This window comes from Pseudorca crassidens, chromosome 8 (genome assembly GCF_039906515.1).
Source record: "Pseudorca crassidens isolate mPseCra1 chromosome 8, mPseCra1.hap1, whole genome shotgun sequence".
Classification (NCBI taxonomy): Eukaryota; Metazoa; Chordata; class Mammalia; order Artiodactyla; family Delphinidae; genus Pseudorca; species Pseudorca crassidens.
In genome coordinates this window covers 39,777,491-39,795,592 of record NC_090303.1, presented here as the reverse complement: position 1 = coordinate 39,795,592, position 18,102 = coordinate 39,777,491, and the positions used below count along the sequence as shown (strand labels likewise).

The 18,102-nt window shown below is 38.9% G+C and overlaps 1 protein-coding gene across 1 annotated transcript in view; it reads right to left on the bottom strand.

The window, feature by feature from the left end:
* The window catches only part of DGKB (diacylglycerol kinase beta), a 797,684-nt gene extending 779,861 nt beyond the window's left edge, over positions 1–17,823 (bottom strand). The window contains exons 1-2 of the mRNA XM_067746239.1: positions 17,697–17,823; positions 2,253–2,411 (exon numbers count right to left, since the gene is read on the bottom strand). The gene's annotated coding sequence lies outside the window, so the exon portion shown is untranslated. The remainder of the gene's footprint in view (positions 1–2,252; positions 2,412–17,696) is intronic.
* Between the last annotated feature and the right edge of the window lie 279 nt (positions 17,824–18,102).

The following is an 18,102-nucleotide window of genomic DNA, read 5'->3' as shown; positions in this document are numbered from 1 at the left end:
TTAGTTGCTCTGTGGCATGTGGGATCTTCCCGGACCAGGGAACAAACCCATGTCCCCTGCACTGGCAGGCAGATTCTTAACCACTGTGCCACTAGGGAAGTCCCAAATATTGTCTTTGTGTTATCAAAGATACTCTAAATTTTGCTCCTAAAAGTATATCTTATAACTTCTCATCATCCCACGTTTCTCTCCCGTTTGACTATTACATGAGAAAACGGAAAAATTTCCAAGCAAGAACAAAGTGTGGCAAGTTAGGCAAACCAGAAATTGAAACAATAAAATGAGAAAACACCCACCAAGGAAATCTAAAGTTAATCTGATTTTGTAAAGCAGGAAGAGAACTGACAGATGACCACTAAAGTCACTGCACTGTACAATGTATTATAGAAGCACATTCAATGGAAATAAAAGACACGAGAGACTAAACTCTCATGTTAGGGTGATTTCTAAGGACATCAGAGCCCAGAAAACCTGAAAGTAATATGGGAGGTCTGATCTCAAGCCCTAACTGTTCTATCCCACATCTTACGAGATTGATTCGTTTACGGAGTGAACTAAATTTGATGGAAATGTGTTCTGGAAGTCTCTTTATTTTTAAGCAACTATTCCACTTGTCATTCCTTTTTGATCCTTCCCTGCTCCCTGATGGAACATTATACAAATCTCATAACTTCCAAGTCACTTCTATTTCCTCTTCAATCATTATGACTCACTCTCAGTCAACTTTATTCAAAAGATCAATCCAGTCTAAATCAGAGCTTCAATCTCTAATTCCATTCAAAGCTTGTTTCTCCTCCACAACTCAAGACTGGCCCATGGCTCAAAGTCTTCCTGTGAGAAAAGGCATTTTTACTTATCTTTCGCTTTCCTTTATCCTCCTCCTCCTTCCTTTTCTGCTTCCTCTTGTACTGAGGTGAGAAAGGGGGAATTGGAGGAAGAGGGGCAACAGTCTTTCCTTATATTTTTGTAGTCAGGCCTTTGTTGTCTTTCATGACAGCATTCCTATATGTTTGCTCTCTTAGGGCATACGTGTGGATTTTTCAGAGGGCCGGGGGGGATCTCCACAATGCATAGGATTGTAGTGTGGAAGCTAGGCTCTGGGGACTCTTGTCGGTAGCTTCCCTCTTTCACGGGGCACATTTAAGACGACTTGAGCTGGGCTACTCTATTCTGCATCCATTGGCCTATGAACCCTTGTCATTTCCAACAGCAGGAATGCAAGCCACTTCACCCCCTCAGATCTCTCTGCAATGGTGGACTGTTCTACCCTTTCTCCTACCCACAGAAGACTCCAGGCAATAAACAGGCCTAAGTCTTCATGTACATGAATGCTTCCCCTCTGCCCAGATTCAATTAAGCAATGTCTCACGTTCAACTACAAGGGAAGTTGCAAGATGAGGCTGAGGTTTTATGCCTCTTAAAGCATTCAACCATGGTGTGCTGCAGTCTGCTTTTCTTAGAGACACTGCCAGTCTCTGTACGCTTTTCTTAGGTCACCTTACCTTGGGAGGGAAAGAGTCTCCATGTCCCAGTATTCTCTTCTGAGCTCCCGGCTCAACAACCCAGATGAATTCCCTGTCTCCATAAACTCTTCTAGACCTTATTTAGGCTGAATGGGATGTGAGCGTGAAGGTCAACAGAACCATGTTAAGCGAATATGAAGAAGCCTATGGCACAGCACCTTCTATCTTATCAAAGCAACAAGGAAGGGTCAGAGGGGAGGCAAGTCCATTTAAGACAAGGGATCTGATTTGAGGATGACACACCAAAAATAAGCCACATGGACTACGATCACTGCCCTCACTTACCTCCAGAAAAGAGGACTGGGTGCTGTGCATCTGCTTGATGGCCTCCTCTAAAGAATTATCGTCACGTTATATACACTACTAAACGTAAAACCGATAGCTAGTGGGAAGCAGCCACATAGCAAGGGAGATCAGCTCGGTGCTTTGTGACCACCTAGAGGGGTGGGATAGGGAGGGTGGGAGGGAGACGCAAGAGGGAGGAGATATGGGGATATATGTATATGTATAGCTGATTCACTTTGTTATAAAGCAGAAACTAACACACCATTGTAAAGAAATTACACTCCAATAAAGATGTTAAAAAAAATAATTATTGTCACAGAATTTTCAGCTATTTCACCCCACTAATACTGATACTCAATCATTCTAAGCCTACAGCACTAGACTTTGGAATGATCTCATACCCCAGTAAGCACTGTCATTGCTGCACAATCTTGTTAGAATTACCTTGTTGACAGTGTTAGGTCCGTTGTGCAGAGAAGGAAGCAGAGCACTTCTGGGTTGACGAGTGCTATCGGAGGTCTAATTCGTGAAGGGTTGCTGGTCCACTGGAGCAGGTGGTCTCTGCTACGGAAGAAGTGTATTTGATGCTGAGTTTGTGAAAACCTACAACGAATAAATATTTTCCCATCAAAAAACCCCAGCAAAACAAAACCACACACTTACTGTGCCATCTTTTTTTAAGTACTGTAAGAATTACTTCTAACTACTTGACACTCTAAAACAAGGGAGCAATTTCTGCCTACAATGATAAACTCTGGAGCACCATCTGAGAGCACAGAAATAGAACACTTAACTTCCTGTTACCGAGGTGTTGTGATATTGGACAAGTTACCTAACCTTTACCTGAGTTCCCCAGCTGGGCTGCTGTATTAATGTCCTAGGAGTGCTATAAGAAACTACCACAAATTCAGTGGCTTAAAACCATGCAAAGTTATTCTCTTACAGCTTTGGATGCCAGAAGTCTCAAATCAGTTTCCCTGGGCTAACGTCATGGTGTTGACAGGGCTTGTTCCTTCTAGAGGCTCTAGGGGAGTATTCATTTGTTTGCCTTTTCTAGCTTCTAGAGGTCAGCTGCATTCATTGGCCTCACATCACTGCAACCTCTTGTTTCCGAAGTAGTGTCTGCCTCCTCTCTGATCTCCTGCTTCCGTCTTTTAAGACTCCTTAAAAGACGGACTACAGCCCACCTGGATGATCCAACTTAGTCTCCTCATCTCAAGATCCTTAGTTAAATCACATGTATAAGGTCTCTTTTTGTTACCAGGTATCATTTACAAGTTCTGAGGATTAGGATGTGGATATTTAGGAGGCCAATACTCCGCCTACGACAGTTGCTTTAAGGATTAAATTAGATAATATACATAAAGTACCCACCGTGTTGTCTGGCACATATTAACACTCAGCTCAATGTAGGAGCTCAATTAATGTTCATCAAGTGAATTAAGGGGATGTATAAATCTCATTAAATACTAACACTAATTCTACTTAATTAGTTTGAGAAACAGTGGTAGAGACACAGTTGTTTCATATCTAACTGGTAAGATAAACAAATACATTTTTGAATATGTGTATCATCTACCCAAAGATTGTAGTAAAAATGGTGAATTTCTGTGACTGTTTATCAGAAACTTCTATTTTTTTCTTTATAACATCTATGCCAAAGGATAAATGATAATCTGTATATAACATTTATTTTAAAGACCACATATATATAACTTATCTTTTTACCACTTAACTTGAAAAAAGTTGTTGAAAATGTTTCTCTCATAATCATTTTCTGAAAATTGAGTAACTAGAGGATGTATGCAGGAGAGAGATTATTTTCTCATACACAGGGAAGAAGTATACAGTACTACAAACATGCATGCAGATCTCTAATAATTACGAAAATAGGAAAATATTTTTTTCCAGTTGGACTTCATATTTTAATCTGTGGTATTTTTATGTTCAATGAATATAGATAAATTCATAAAAACACATGTTTCTTAAAATGAAAGCAATGACAGCCTTTAAATAACAACAGTATTCTAACTATGATTCACTTTCAATTATACAGGTTAGAATGAACAATTTAACTTGGTGACATGTTTACAAACCAGCAACTCTAAATTTATTGTTTTTAAGATGTTTGTCATTTAAACTAATGTCCTTGTTAACGAATTATTGATTGAAAATAAGAACACGTGGTATTTACCTGTTATTTCAATTAGTCACCACGTATATATATTATATATATTATATACATATATAATATATATATATACAATTTTGTTTAAATGAGCACACTGCCCAATATAGGATTCTAGATTTAGAGATATCTTTAAGTAAAAATATTCAAAATTGTTGTTGCCTGTTTTAAAAAAACCTCATTCAAGAATCCAATTTCTTTTTAAAATTGAGGTTGGTAAAAGTTATCTAAATAAAATTGAAATCTATATTGGTTATCTGATCTACAAAAATTAAGAGCAGAGTTCACATACTATTTAAATACATACTGCTGTCCCAGACATTTCCACTAGTTCCAACTGTCTACACTGTAAGTCAATTTAGTTGTTTTGAGAGTTGGTAAATATGAGCACCCTACATTGTTTACAAGCTACATTTTTCCATGATAAGGTCAAATGATATATTTTCACCGAAAATACTAAAGGCTTCAGGATGGGTACCACTCATTAAGGATGGCCTTTCTAGCATCACTGGCTCCTTTAGGGTTGATGTGTCAGAAGGTGATGAGCAGGTGGACTCTGCTTGTGCAGGGAGAGGACCTGCCAGGTTGGAAGCAGCAGTGGGTGGAGGCCTCACCCAACTTCTCACTCTGCCATGGCCAACTAAATATGACCACAAATGCTTTGGCCCTCTTCCCATTAAGAACTGGGGTCTCGCAACCCTGCCCCTTAATATGGGCTGGCCGACGACAACTGACCAATAGAGTTTGGCACAGTGAAACTATTCCAGTTCTGGGCTTAGCTTTTAAGAATGTGGGCAGCTTCCACCGTGGTCTCTGGGAGCCCCAAACGTCCACATAAGTAGTCCAACTACCTTGCTAGAGATAGTATATGGTGAGGCCCTAACATTGCATGACAAAAGAAAGGAAGAGAAGCCCAGCTGAGCCCAGCCCCCCAGCAATCCCCACCAAGACGTAAGGCATATAAGTGAAACAGTCTCAGACTCCCCAGTTCAGCTTAGCCAACAGCTGAATACCACCCAGTGATCCAAATCATTTCCACAGGGAGCAGAAGAACTGTCCAGATGAGCCCTACCTGAATTCCTGACCCCCAAAGCAGAAGACATATTAAAGTAGTTGTTTTTCTCACCCACTAACCTGTAGGGCAGTTTATTAGGACAATCGGTAACCATAACATCTCCTTAGTAAGTCATGCTGACTTTAGCATAATTACCTTATATGTTTGAAAATCATCTTTGTCAAGCCATGTCACCAGATTTAACTCCAGAATGGGACACACTGTCTGTTTGCAGTGGCCACAGTGATGAACTGTGGAAATGAATGTCTCACCACTTGCACAGTAAATCTAAACTATGTAATGTTACAATGAGCATGCAAAATCACTCATGTTCTGCTTTACAAGGTCTAGGAGAAACTGAGAAGGGCAGATGTGTCAGTGTATATGTCCTTCAAAATCAGGGGCTCTAAAGCAGATCAACTGGACTTTCCTCTTTAGAAAAGAGCTAACACTGACTGTTCAGTCAGTTAGATTCAAGACCTTAGAACCATTTTCAACTACTGTATTGCTCAAGTAAAATTAATATCAGAACTCTGTAATATCTACCATTTAAAAAATCTATTGTAAAATCTTTGCCTAATCCCCATTTATGGGTTTGATATCTTCACTACCTTTTTCATAGTTCCCCAAATTCATTCCACTAATACTTTCATGATATCGTTTTCTACCTTAAAACCTTTCAATAATTCCTAATTATATATGATATTAAAAATCAACTTCTTATCCTTGTTTTCATGTCCTTCCACAGTTCTATAGTATTTTCTCCTGTCTACTCCAAAATTTACTTTTTTTTAAACTGCTGGTCAGAGACTTCCCTGGTGGTCCAGGGGTTAAGAATCTGCCTTCCAATATAGGGGACGTGGGTTCAGTCCCTGGTCAGGGAACTAAGATCCCACATGCCGCAGGGCAACTTAAGCCTGCACACTGCAGCTACTGAGCCTGCGTGCTCTGGAGCCCATGCGCCACAACTAGAGAGCCCATGTGCTGCAACTCCTGAGCCCGTGAGCTCTGGAGCCCACGCACTGCAACGAAGAGCCTGCATGCCGCAACAAAAGATCCCGCATGCTCTAACAAAGATCCCGCGGGCCACAACTAAGACCCAAAGCAGCCAAATACACAAATAAATAATAAAAATAAATAAATAAACTGCTGGTCAGTAATATTTAACTGTGGTAAATAAGATCCAATCCTGAAGAGGTAAAAGTTACATTCTTATATCTGCCCAGGTTGAAGGTAGAATGATAGAGTTGAAGAGGTAAAACGGGCTCACGTCCATTGGCTGCTTTCAGATCACTGCCATGGGTTTTAAGTCAATTGAGAAACTGCTTGATGGGCCCTCTAATGGGTATTAGCTCATATATCACAATGACAGACTTATGGACCAAGGAAAACTACAGGAAACATTTCCCCGTGGTTAAAATATCTCTACTAAGAGCCTTCAACCAATCAGTAAATACCTCCTGCTTCTCTCAACCTACCAGTCTCAACTGATACTCTGTTTTGTACAGCTCAACTTTTTTTTTTTTTTTCGCTTTACTATTATAGAGATCATTTATTATTTGGTAACTTTGGGAAACTTTTCAATTGATAGACATTCATATGCTTAACATCTTTAACATTTAATTTTTAATTTCAAAATGTTTAAGACTCAAATGAAAGGGGAAACAAACAGTCTAAAATCCTTTGTACACTCCTAGGAAATAAAAAATATGTAGGAAAAAATCAAAAACCTATTTTCAATATTTTTATATCAATTATATGTCTATAGCTTTAAAATGTTTTCCTCTTGGCTGTTTCCTTGCTGTCATATTGTAGAGTAGTGGTTTTTAAACTTTGGAGTGCATTGGGATGATCTGATATACATATTTAAAATGCTGGTTCTAGAGCCCATTCCCAAAGATTCTGATTAAGTAAGTCTGGCATGGAACCCAGGAAAAGATGTTTTCTTAGGTTGGCTTCAGGCTACTTTTTTTTTTTAACATCTTTATTGGAGTATAATTGCTTTACAATGGTGTGTTAGTTTCTGCTGTATAACAAAGTGAATCAGCTATACATATACATACATCCCCATATCTCCTCCCTCTTGCGTCTCCCTCCCACCCTCCCTATCCCACCCCTCTAGGTGGATACAAAGCACGGAGCTGATCTCCCTGTGTTATGCGGCTGCTTCCCACTAGCTATTTATTTTACATTTGGTAGTGTATATATGTCCATGCCACTCTCTCACTTCGTCCCAGCTTACCCTTCCCCCTCCCCGTGTCCTCCAGTCCATTCTCTACGTCTGCATCTTTATTCCTGTCCTGCCCCTAGGTTCTTCAGAACCTTTTTTTTTTTTTTTTTAGATTCCATAGATGTGCTAGCATACGCTATTTGTTTTTCTGACTTACTTCACTCTGTATGACAGACTCTAGGTCCATCCACCTTGCTGCAAATAACTCAATTTCGTTTCTTTTTATGGCTGAGTAATATTCCATTGTATATAAGTGCCACATCTTCATTATCCATTTATCTGTTGATGGACACTTAGGTTGCTTCCATGTCCTGGATATTGTAAATAGTGCTGCAAGCAATGAACATTGTGTATACAGCTCATTTTAAAACCACTCAAACCAAGCCCCAATACCCCGTAAAAGCTTGTCATTATTTCCTCAGATTGAGAAACTCCCAAGGTTTGCCTGTGGAGTGTCCTCCCTTGCTACATCAAGCTAAATAAACTTGGCATTGTATTACTACAGATGTATCCTTGGTAGCCTTTGGCCAATGGGCTTCAAAACTACCACTAATGAAACATGCAATCTTGGCCTATTTACTTAATAGTCATGAACCTTATTTCTCTTTCCTTGTATAATACTGGTAATATTTATCCCATAGTATGTAGTGAGGTTTAGAGACAATATGGAAAAAGTACCTAGTGTGATATATACTAGATAGTAAACATTAGTAGATAGTGGGTAATCATTTTATTGGTATATTTAAGTTGTTTTTAAAAATACAAATTGTACCTAATAGAATTGGCAGTGCTCCTGATATAACTCCTGGTTTATTTCTTTTAAATTCAATTTTCGTAGTAGCCCATGTCTGGGAATATAAATCTGAATGAACTGTCAGACAGGGACATCTTGAATAGGGACAACTAATGCTAATTTGGAGGACTGAATAGAATGTTCATAGTCTATTGGCTTTTGAAAACTAGAACTAAAACTGGACTCAATGACCTTTCAAAATTTTCTGTCCTTATTAAATCATGCATCTAGAAAAGAAAAAGTCAGCATCCTGCATTCTTGATGTGATCAGAAATTGATCAAGATTGTGAAAGATGAATAAAAGGGAAGCAGTGTGTTTTGAGACAAACGAGCAAAGTAATTTAATAAAATGACGGTAAGGTAATGAGAAAATGCAGAGATTTTCCAATTTCCTGTTAAGAGTGTATGCAGTTTCAAATTATAATTAATTAGGGAGGAGGCCAGTGCCAAGGTCAATGCCCTAGGAGGCAGACTCTGAGACTGACACTTGCTTGCATGTGGTGTATTGAGCAGCGCTCTTCAGAACAACAACCAAAAGAGAGGTAAGCAAGCAGGACTGGTCAGAGGAAACAGACAGACTGTGAAAGGGTGACCACAGAGGACTGACCTGGTTCCCTGGGGGGCTCTGGAGTTGGCGTTCCCCTTAAGAGATTTCCCAAATTGAGGCAAGCGTGCTCAGCTTTTGTTCCCTTTTACTCCTCCACCTGTTGTGGAGACAAAGCTCCCTTTGGCAGAAGGCAATTCTTGGGGAGGGTTGTGAGCCAGGAACACCCTCAGCTGTGGAGGGAACTAGTGCATTGTTTCTAAAGGGGGGTCTATTGAGTGGACCTTAACATCCAGTACAGTAAATTTACAAATTTATCTACTCCTGTGTTTTAGGACATATTATCTGTCTTCAAATGTCTTCTATTTGCCCTTTGAGGAAATAAAGTAAATATTAATTTAAGACTTATTGAGGAAAGAAGTTTGAATGAGTCTATATTATCAAATGCAATAATAAGACATTCTTAAAATAACTACCCCTTCTCCTTTCTGCATGTAGATTGTTGTGCTGCGGTTTGACACCTATTTTCACCTCGCTCTCCTGTATTTATTCTTTGAAATATTAAACTAGATTTACGCGTGGTGAGGATGAACATCTTCAGAACTGGGTTGCTCATGCCTTTGTTCTTTAATCACATTTTTGGTGGGTTCCTATTTATTATTTTGTCAATAGCATAACAGTTGAGTTCTAATTTTGCTCTTCTTATTATTCAAAATTGGTAGAAGGCTGCCTGAGACAAGCAATTTGCCAAGTGCAGCCACTGAGCATTCAACTGCTAGTGCATGGAAGAAAGGAACAGCTTCAGAGGTGCTTGTGTGAGACATACATCACATACCAATTTATGAGCTGAAACTTTCCCCAAATACATTTATTTGGTTTCTACATGAGACTGTTACCATTTGATTAATTTATTTACCTGGTGATATAATGTAAAACAACCATGTAGGATATTTGTATTGGTTTTGTTTTTCCTTCATTCAGTTACTGAACGTCACCTCAGTGGTGATCTATGCTAGTCTGTTTCCTGCTGCATATTCCTATTTCCTGATCCATAAAGGCTATGTCTATTACTTCATCAAGCAAACATGAACATTTAATAAATTATTTTCACGTGTGAATCACATGACTAGGTACCAACTTCTTTTATAATAAGAAACACTATTTAATAATGTGCTCCATCCATTTAGATTTTTTTTTCTTCTTTCAGGCACCAGTGTCTGTGATATCTCCTTGAAGTCTTGTACCATTTATGAGGAATGTTACATAGGTAAAGATAAAATGCTTCCCTGCAAATATTTAAAGTATATATTCTGAAATAAAACACTTTCCCTAGTAAGACAGTAGAACTACGACATTCTTGGAGACAAAGAGAGTAAAATATGAGGCTAACGTTCAGCTGAAAATGATGGCTTGAGATGACTGATATGGTCTTAGCATGTAACCTGTGCTTCATTCCACCCCGGGCATTGCCATTCTTTTGTTCTGCCCATTGGAGTCTTCACATTTACCGTGGAAAGCTCAAAGACCATTTTAACTTATCTGCAGGGATAGTGCCGTTCATTTTCCATTCTCTATTGAGACTCTAAAATCTCTCAATGAGTACCTTATTTTATGATCTCATTGAGCCTAATACATCCTGATGAGTAATCACTCGTGCCTGTGGAACATCTATGTCACTTCCAGTAAACCTCTGAAGGGTAATATCACCCTAGAAATGAGAAAAATGTGTCCACAAGCCATGTGTACTATTTGAAATGCATAAAACTCTCATTTTAAAACAAATTATCCTTGTTCATCCTCTTTTAAAAGATAAACAGAGGATGTGTCTTTTCTGTCACGCTCTGTTTTGAGTGTGCTGTTCTGATTTGCCCATTCCAAGTTAAAGAAAATGGAAATAAATTGATATGTCTTGGAAAGTTCTCTGACCTGATATACCTGATGAACAAAATACTGTGATGATTAAAATTTTCAAGTTTATTAAAACCTATTCATTTTTATTCTCTTTAATGTGTATGTATTATGTTATAGGTCTACAACAAATTTGGTTGCTACTTTTAAAACTAAGAATCAGTGTTTTAGACATTAGCATGACAGAATGCCCTTTTAGAGTTTAGAATAATAGGATATATCATTTCACTAGAACCTTAAGAAAACTTCAAGAGGTACCCATTTTATAAATGAGGCCTCAGCTCAGACAAGTTAATAAGTAAACTGCTTGAGTCCACAGTACACGACAGGTCCAGAGCTTAAACTTTTGATTCTCAGTCCAATTTCTTTACTCTTAACCATGGTACCTTTATTTATTGAAATGCACAAGGTCCATTGGCCTAGTTGAAAGATCCATTGTCTATGAAAAACTAACTAAAAATTTCAGCTTACCTAGCAGTGGTAGGTAAGAGTACTCAGAGTTAAGCGTACTGAAAGTTAAAGAAGGAAGAATGACAAATAGTAGTCAATACATGGATTTAAACACATGAGGCAGCAACATCTGTTTAAGAATTATAATTCTAAACACCTAGAGACAATAACATACCCTAGGTTCTCCTAAGTTTGTTCATTTGACACGTAGAAGGTGAACATGAACTAGACTATAGCAAAGTTCCAGAGGCCTAGGGACTTTGTTTGCAGTTCTATCCCTACTACATAAAACAGTACCTGGCACATAGTATAATATATTGAGTGAATGAAAGAATTAATAGCTTTTAAACAGCCAACCTATGGAATAATTTATTAAAAAAAATAGTTCCTTGGCAAATATGAGATTAGATCCTTGGGCAGGAGGAAAAAATAAAAATTCTACTATTTTGAAATTACTCATTGAAGGCGGACTTTGATCATAAAATACAACCTTTGTGCTCAGAAAGTGTAAATCCTTGATTGATGTCTAATAAATAAATATCATAGAGCTAAGTTAATGAAGAATGCAAACTGGGGAATCTATCAATGAATTTGGAGTGATTTTTTTTTTAACTCTTAAACACTGAGGAAAAAACTAATGCCTCTGGTTTTAATTAACATTTCTTCTTGATGGTTTACAATTAAGCTAAAAAGACCAACAGGAAAGTCTTTCTTGGGGGGAAGCAAAAACTGCAATTTATTCAAACAATTATCTTATTGGTAAACACTTATTTCTGAGGCTCAATATTCTGACCTTTAGAAATGTCTACAATTTACGGACTGGTAATGCTTTAAAATAATTCTGTTTTTATTTCTGAAATAAAATACTTCCCAAACTCATTTTGACAGAAAGTCATTTGACAATCTTCTGTGTGACATTTTTACAATTAGTCTCAATTACATATGAAGAGTGAGCTGTTTGCCTCATCAGGTAATAGGCACAAAGATTAATAGAATGTTGTTGAACTGAAATGGACCTCAGATAACCTGGTAAAGCCATTTTACTTTTGCAAATGAAACGGAATGAGATCCAGAAAGCTGACGTGACTTGCCCAAGGTAACAGAGTGAGATACTATCAGAGCCAGGATTGAAATGCAGAACCCCAGCCCATTTAGCAGCAGGGGACTCAGTCGGTACAGAAGCATGGTCCTTAAAAAACTATGGAATAGTTTTTCTCTCGATTTAACCCATTTTGACAATTTACAGGTAGCACTGTGCCACTAAGTGCTGTCTAATGATAAGAAAGCAATGAAACCCCGTTTTCTCAAAGAAAAGAGTACCTCATACTCTGCAGTTATCTCTGGCTCCTCTTTCTTTCAAGTACTATATTCATCCTGTCACTGCCTCCTTTGAGGCTACTTATATATGTCTATCCAGAATCCATTCTCTTTCAAGATTCACCGACCTTGATCCAAACTGCAGCCGTCATTCATCTGTTTATTGCAGCAGTCCTCCTCTGTCTGGTCTCCCTGCTTCTTATCCTACCTTCCTGTGTCTGTTCTCTAAAACAAGGTAAGTCAAGAGGTTTGTATAAGGCTGAAAATCTTTCTATGATTCCTCATCTGTCTCTGAATCTAAACCAAAGTCCCTACTGTAACCTCCAGGTTCCATGTTAATATTCCCTGAAAATTCAAGTCAAAGAGATAGAGACGTGTGTGTGTGTGTGTGTGTGTGTGTGTGTGTGTGTGTGTGTGTGTGTGTGTTTATTGGGAGTGGACGGCTCTCCTCCAAATTCATATTTTCCACTTCCAAAATCCCACCGTTCTCAGGGAGTTGCCAAACCCTATGGCCTCAACAGAACTGCTGGGACATACAACCAAATTCACTATCTACACAAGAAACACTATGTAGTATTTTTTTCCCAGTGTTTATCAAGTTGTAGCCTGAATATAGCTCAAGGGAAGTTTCAGATCCTTGGTGGCTAGAAGCAGGTATTTGAGCCAGGGAACTGATGTGGGTCTGTTCTGAACTAATAGTTGTTTACCTCTCAACCCAAAGTCTGCCACGAGGGCAGCAGGTTTTTCTATGAGATTAAACCATTTAACATCCCATTCAAGGATGGTCTCTAAAATTAAGGGCAAAAGCAACCTACGAAATGGGAGAAAGTATTTGCAAATCAAATACCAGATAAGGCGTTAATAGTCAAAATATAAAAAGAACTCACACAACTCAATAGCAAAAAAGAGAAACAAAAAATGATTAAAAACTGGGCAGAGGAACTGAACAGACATTTTCCAAAGAAGAGATACAAATGGCCAACAGGTATATGAAAAGGTACTCAATATCACTAATCATCAGAAAAATGCAAATTAAAACCACAGTGAGATATTGCTTTACACCTGTTAGAATCACTATCATCTAAAAGACAAGAAATAATTGTTGGCAAGGATGTGGAAAAAAGGAACCCTTGTGCACTGTAGGTGGAAATGTAAGTTAGTGCAGTCACTATGGAAAAAACTACAGAGGTATCTCAAAAATTAAAAATAGGACTACCATATGATCCAGCAATCCCACTTCTGGGTATATATCCTAAGGAAATGAAAACAGAATCTTGAAGAGATATCTGTACTCCTATGTTCATTGCAGCATTATTTACAATAGCCAAGATATGAAAACAACCTAAGTGCTAAGTGTCTGTCAATGGATGAATGAATAAAGAATATGTGAGATTTTATATATATAGTGCAATATTATTCAGCCATGAGAAAAGATATGCTGACATTTGTGACAATATGGGTGGAACTTGAGGGCATTAAGTGAAATAAGTCACACACAGAAAGACAAATACTGTACGATATCACTTATATATGGAATCTGAAACAGATGAACTCATAGAGACTAGAATGGTACCAGAGGCTGGGGGTGGAGGGAAAGGGGAGATGTTGGTTAAAGAGTGCAAACATCCAGTTACAAGATGAATCGGTTCTAGGGATCTAAAAGGTACAACTCGGTGGTTATAGTTAATAATACTGTACTATATACTTGAAAGTTGCTAAGAGAGTAGACCTTAAATATTCTCACCATAAAAAAGAAATAGTAATTAGGTGATGTGATGCAGGTGTTAGCTAACACTATGGTGGTGATCATTTTGCGATATATCAGTGTAATAGTACTATGTCAAGTATATCTCAATAAAGCTGGGAAAACATAAATGGGCAGCCTTTTATTTTTTCCCATAAAACAGCTTCTGAAGGGAAAAATCAGTTGAAAAAAGAGACCTTATTTGGGCCGTATCACCCTTTTGAGCCAAGACTCAGCACGCTTATGGGGAGGCCATGCAGGTATGAGGAATGTTCTACAAAGTCTCTCACTTTTCTCCCCTCATTTCTACGTCTCTGTAATGTGTTATATCTGTGACTAATGTGGAAAAACTACAGTTAAGCCTTAGGTAGAAAATGCAAATGACAAAGAGAGGTGCAAATCAGGGTGTGGTTGCTGTAAGGATCTCGTCCCCACAATATTTCATAATCAACGGTGCCTTTGGTGTAAGCATTTTTGTTTCTAGTTGGGTTCTATTTTAGAGTGTCAATACCCCTCAGAAAGGCACCGTGCAACTGAAATGTTATCTGAATGAGTTTATCCAGCCCTTTCTTCTCCATCAAGAGGGAAGAAAGTAACCAAAATATGGGGGCAGGTGTAGGCAGGTACAGGGTGGGTGGGATGAGAACCTAAAGGAAAGTGGGTAGTCTAGAAGGCGGGTAACTATTATTCAATCCATTGTACACATCTGGATACTAAGGCTGAGAAGCTAGCCTGCCAGGCTACTAAGTGGTGAAGGCTAGGTATGCACCTACCTAAGGCTGACTCCAAAAATCCATACAATTATTTGCTAGACCAAAGTCAAGTTGACCTGAGGGTTAATTATGTTTAATGTTATCAAGCTGCCTACCTTTCCTTTGCTCTTTCTCTCCTAAAGGAATAATGGACAAATACAATGTTATAAACAAATCACAGCAGATAATTTTGAAAATGAAAGGCAGTATCACTTGGTAGTTCAGAGCATTAAGTAATCTTGGGCTAGTTGTCTCTGTTCCTCATTTTTCATCTGACAAAAATGAGATAAAAATACTTACATCCCAGGGTGGTTGTGAATCAAATGAGGGCTTAGAATACTGCCTGGCACACAGAAACCATCCAGGGAAGGCTTTGCTATTATTGGAGTTATTGGCTTCACTTCGATTCTACATCTTACTTTTTCCCCAACTGATCAGAATGTCTTTATTATTTTTATTTTTACTTATTTATTTATTTTTAACATCTTTATTGGAGTATAATTGCTTTACAACGGTGTGTTAGTTTCTGCTTTATAACAAAGTGAATCAGTTATACATATACATACGTTCCCATATCTCTTCCCTCTTGCGTCTCCCTCCCTCCCACCCTCCCTATCCCACCCCTCAAGGTGGTCACAGAGCACCGAGCTGATCTCCCTGTGCTATGCGTCTGCTTCCCACTAGGTATTTTACGTTTGGTAGTGTATATATGTCCATGCCACTCTCTCACTTTGTCACAGCTTACCCTTCCCCCTCCCCATATCCTCAGGTCCATTCTCTAGTAGGTCTGTGTCTTTATTCCTGTCTTACCCCTAGGTTCTTCATGACCTTTTTTTTCCCCTTAGATTCCATATATATGTGTTAGCATACAGTATTTCTTTTTCTCTTTCTGACTTACTTCACTCTGTATGACAGACTCTAGGTCCATCCACCTCACTACAAATAACTCAATTTCGTTTCTTTTTATGGCTGAGTAATATTCCATTGTATATATGTGCCACATCTTCTTTATCCATTCATCTGTTGGTAGACACTTAGGTTGCTTCTGTGTCCTGGCTATTGTAAATAGAGCTGCAGTGAACATTTTGGTACATGACTCTTTTTGAATTATGGTTTTCTCAGGGTATATGCCCAGTAGTGGGATTGCTGGGAGAATGTCTTTATTTTTAAGGGAATTTTACTTTAATTTTGGGGTTAGTTTTGTATTTTTAAAAGTATTACATATTTGTTTAATAAAAGGCAAAACTGTTTAAGTCAGAAAATTAAAGTGCTTACGTTTTTCCTCAATACCACTTCTCACTCAGATGTTACTATTGTTTATATGCATATATAAATATATACACAATTCTTTTTAGTCATTTCCATTTCTTTTCCTGAGTTGTGACTTTGCTCTTCGCAATTTCTGGCTATCAGTGACCATGAAAATGAACTCGAAACACTGCCCATCTTACAACAAACTAGCTCTAACGACAGATTTAAATGTGCAAAAGGTGCACCTGGAGCATATAGTGAAGCACCTGGGTGCACTTCTCTCCATCTGCAAACTCCCATGTTAGGATGAAAAGAAAGGTGTTTTTCATGCCCGGCGAGGATCCCAAAAAGGAATAAAATATTCCTAAACTGGCACTCCTGAAAGAGTGTGAACCAACAGCAAAAAATCTCAGCTGCAAAGCCTAGGTCCTCGCTCTCCCCGCCCATTTTGCCCTTCCTCCACCCCAGACACGTGCTAATCCAGGTGCAACCTGTTTAAAATCAACTCCAAGGGCAGAGGCAGCAAGTGAGAGGGGCAGGGGACTGGGGTTGTTGCAATGGAGGGGGTGGGAAAGGAGGAGGCTGCCTGGGTTGCCTTGGCAATACAAAGAAGAAAGTCAAGAGGGAGGGATTTATATGGTGATGATAATTGCATTTGCTAATTGCATCTATTGTGCTGACCTGCCTGCTTCCCCAGTTCTTCATTCTGAGTCATTAAGCCGTTCCCAGAACTTCCCTAAGCAGTGTTATCGCCTTCCCATCTACTTTTGTCGCCTCTCCCAGTCCCCAGGCTCAGTTACCAGAATGCTACCTTTGCCAAGGCACTGGGGAAGGCTCTGGTGACTATGCAAGGTTTTAGAGCTCCTGTAGGAAAATATCTCCCTGCTGGAGTTTGCTGGAATATTGCTTGGTGCTCAACCACAGCATGGATTTACAACTAAAAAAAGCAGCTGAAAAACTAGAGAAAGTAAATCTGAAAGAAACTGCCCACAGGGAAATGCAGGCTGCAAATAATTCGCCAGGGTGGTGGGGGTGGTGGGGAAGTGGTGGAGGGTGGAGGGAATATTGAGCAGTTCACTCTGGAATCCAGTGTACCTTCAGTTGGAAAGGTGCCTGGACAGGGCTTGGAGATTTGTTCCCTCACTCCCCCTGGTGGGGCTTTCATCTTATGACAGCAAGAATCTGAGAGGCTAAGCACATCTGAATACAACAGTACCTACTGTTAATAATGCTTTCTTATACTCCCTCATCACTGAACTGAAGTATTAGCTTCCATCACTTCGCAGGTGGTAAAAGTCAACAAAGACATTACAAAGCATGCAGCTGCAACTGCTGTGTGGACACATTCAAAAGTCACACAATATATTTAAATATCTCAAAAGTAATACGTGTGAGATCCATGCTGAAGTAAGTTGCTCACAGTAATGCTTTTCATTTCTAGACATATTCACTTTTCCCTCTGATCTTTATTTACAAGCAGAGCCTAAGAACTGGCCACCTCTTCAGTCTATTTTTGTTTCCCTTAATTATTTTTATCTCCTTTGATTTAAACATTTGCTCTCCCAGGTTGTTCCATCTCTACTAATTTTCTAAGAATAAGATTTCTATTTTGTTCCAACTCCTGCATTTTAACAACAGACCTCTTCTGAATTCTCACCTGGTGTTTCTGTATTTCTCAGGCACTGACGCATTTCACTGCTCAGAAATCAAATTGGCTCCCGCAAGGCTGTAAAAGGCAGGTCAGGCCGTCTCTAGGCTGCTCAGTGTCTATCATCCTGTTTTGCATTTGGTCATAAAGCATGGCAGATTTATCTGAGTGGAAAATTTTTTCTATGGAAAAGTTTAGTCACTGTACATATTGGAAAAACATTGCCTGCCAAAGAGCAGATTCCACACCATTCCTAGTCTTTGGTCTCACATCAGTGTTTTTCACTTTTATAAGCCTATGAAATTCCTTGCAATCATCAGTGATGGTATGGGGAAAGGGAGAAAGGAGGCGGCTTTGGCTGGGATCCCTGATCATTTTGATGGATTTGCTATAAATATATCTGAAACCTAGGCCC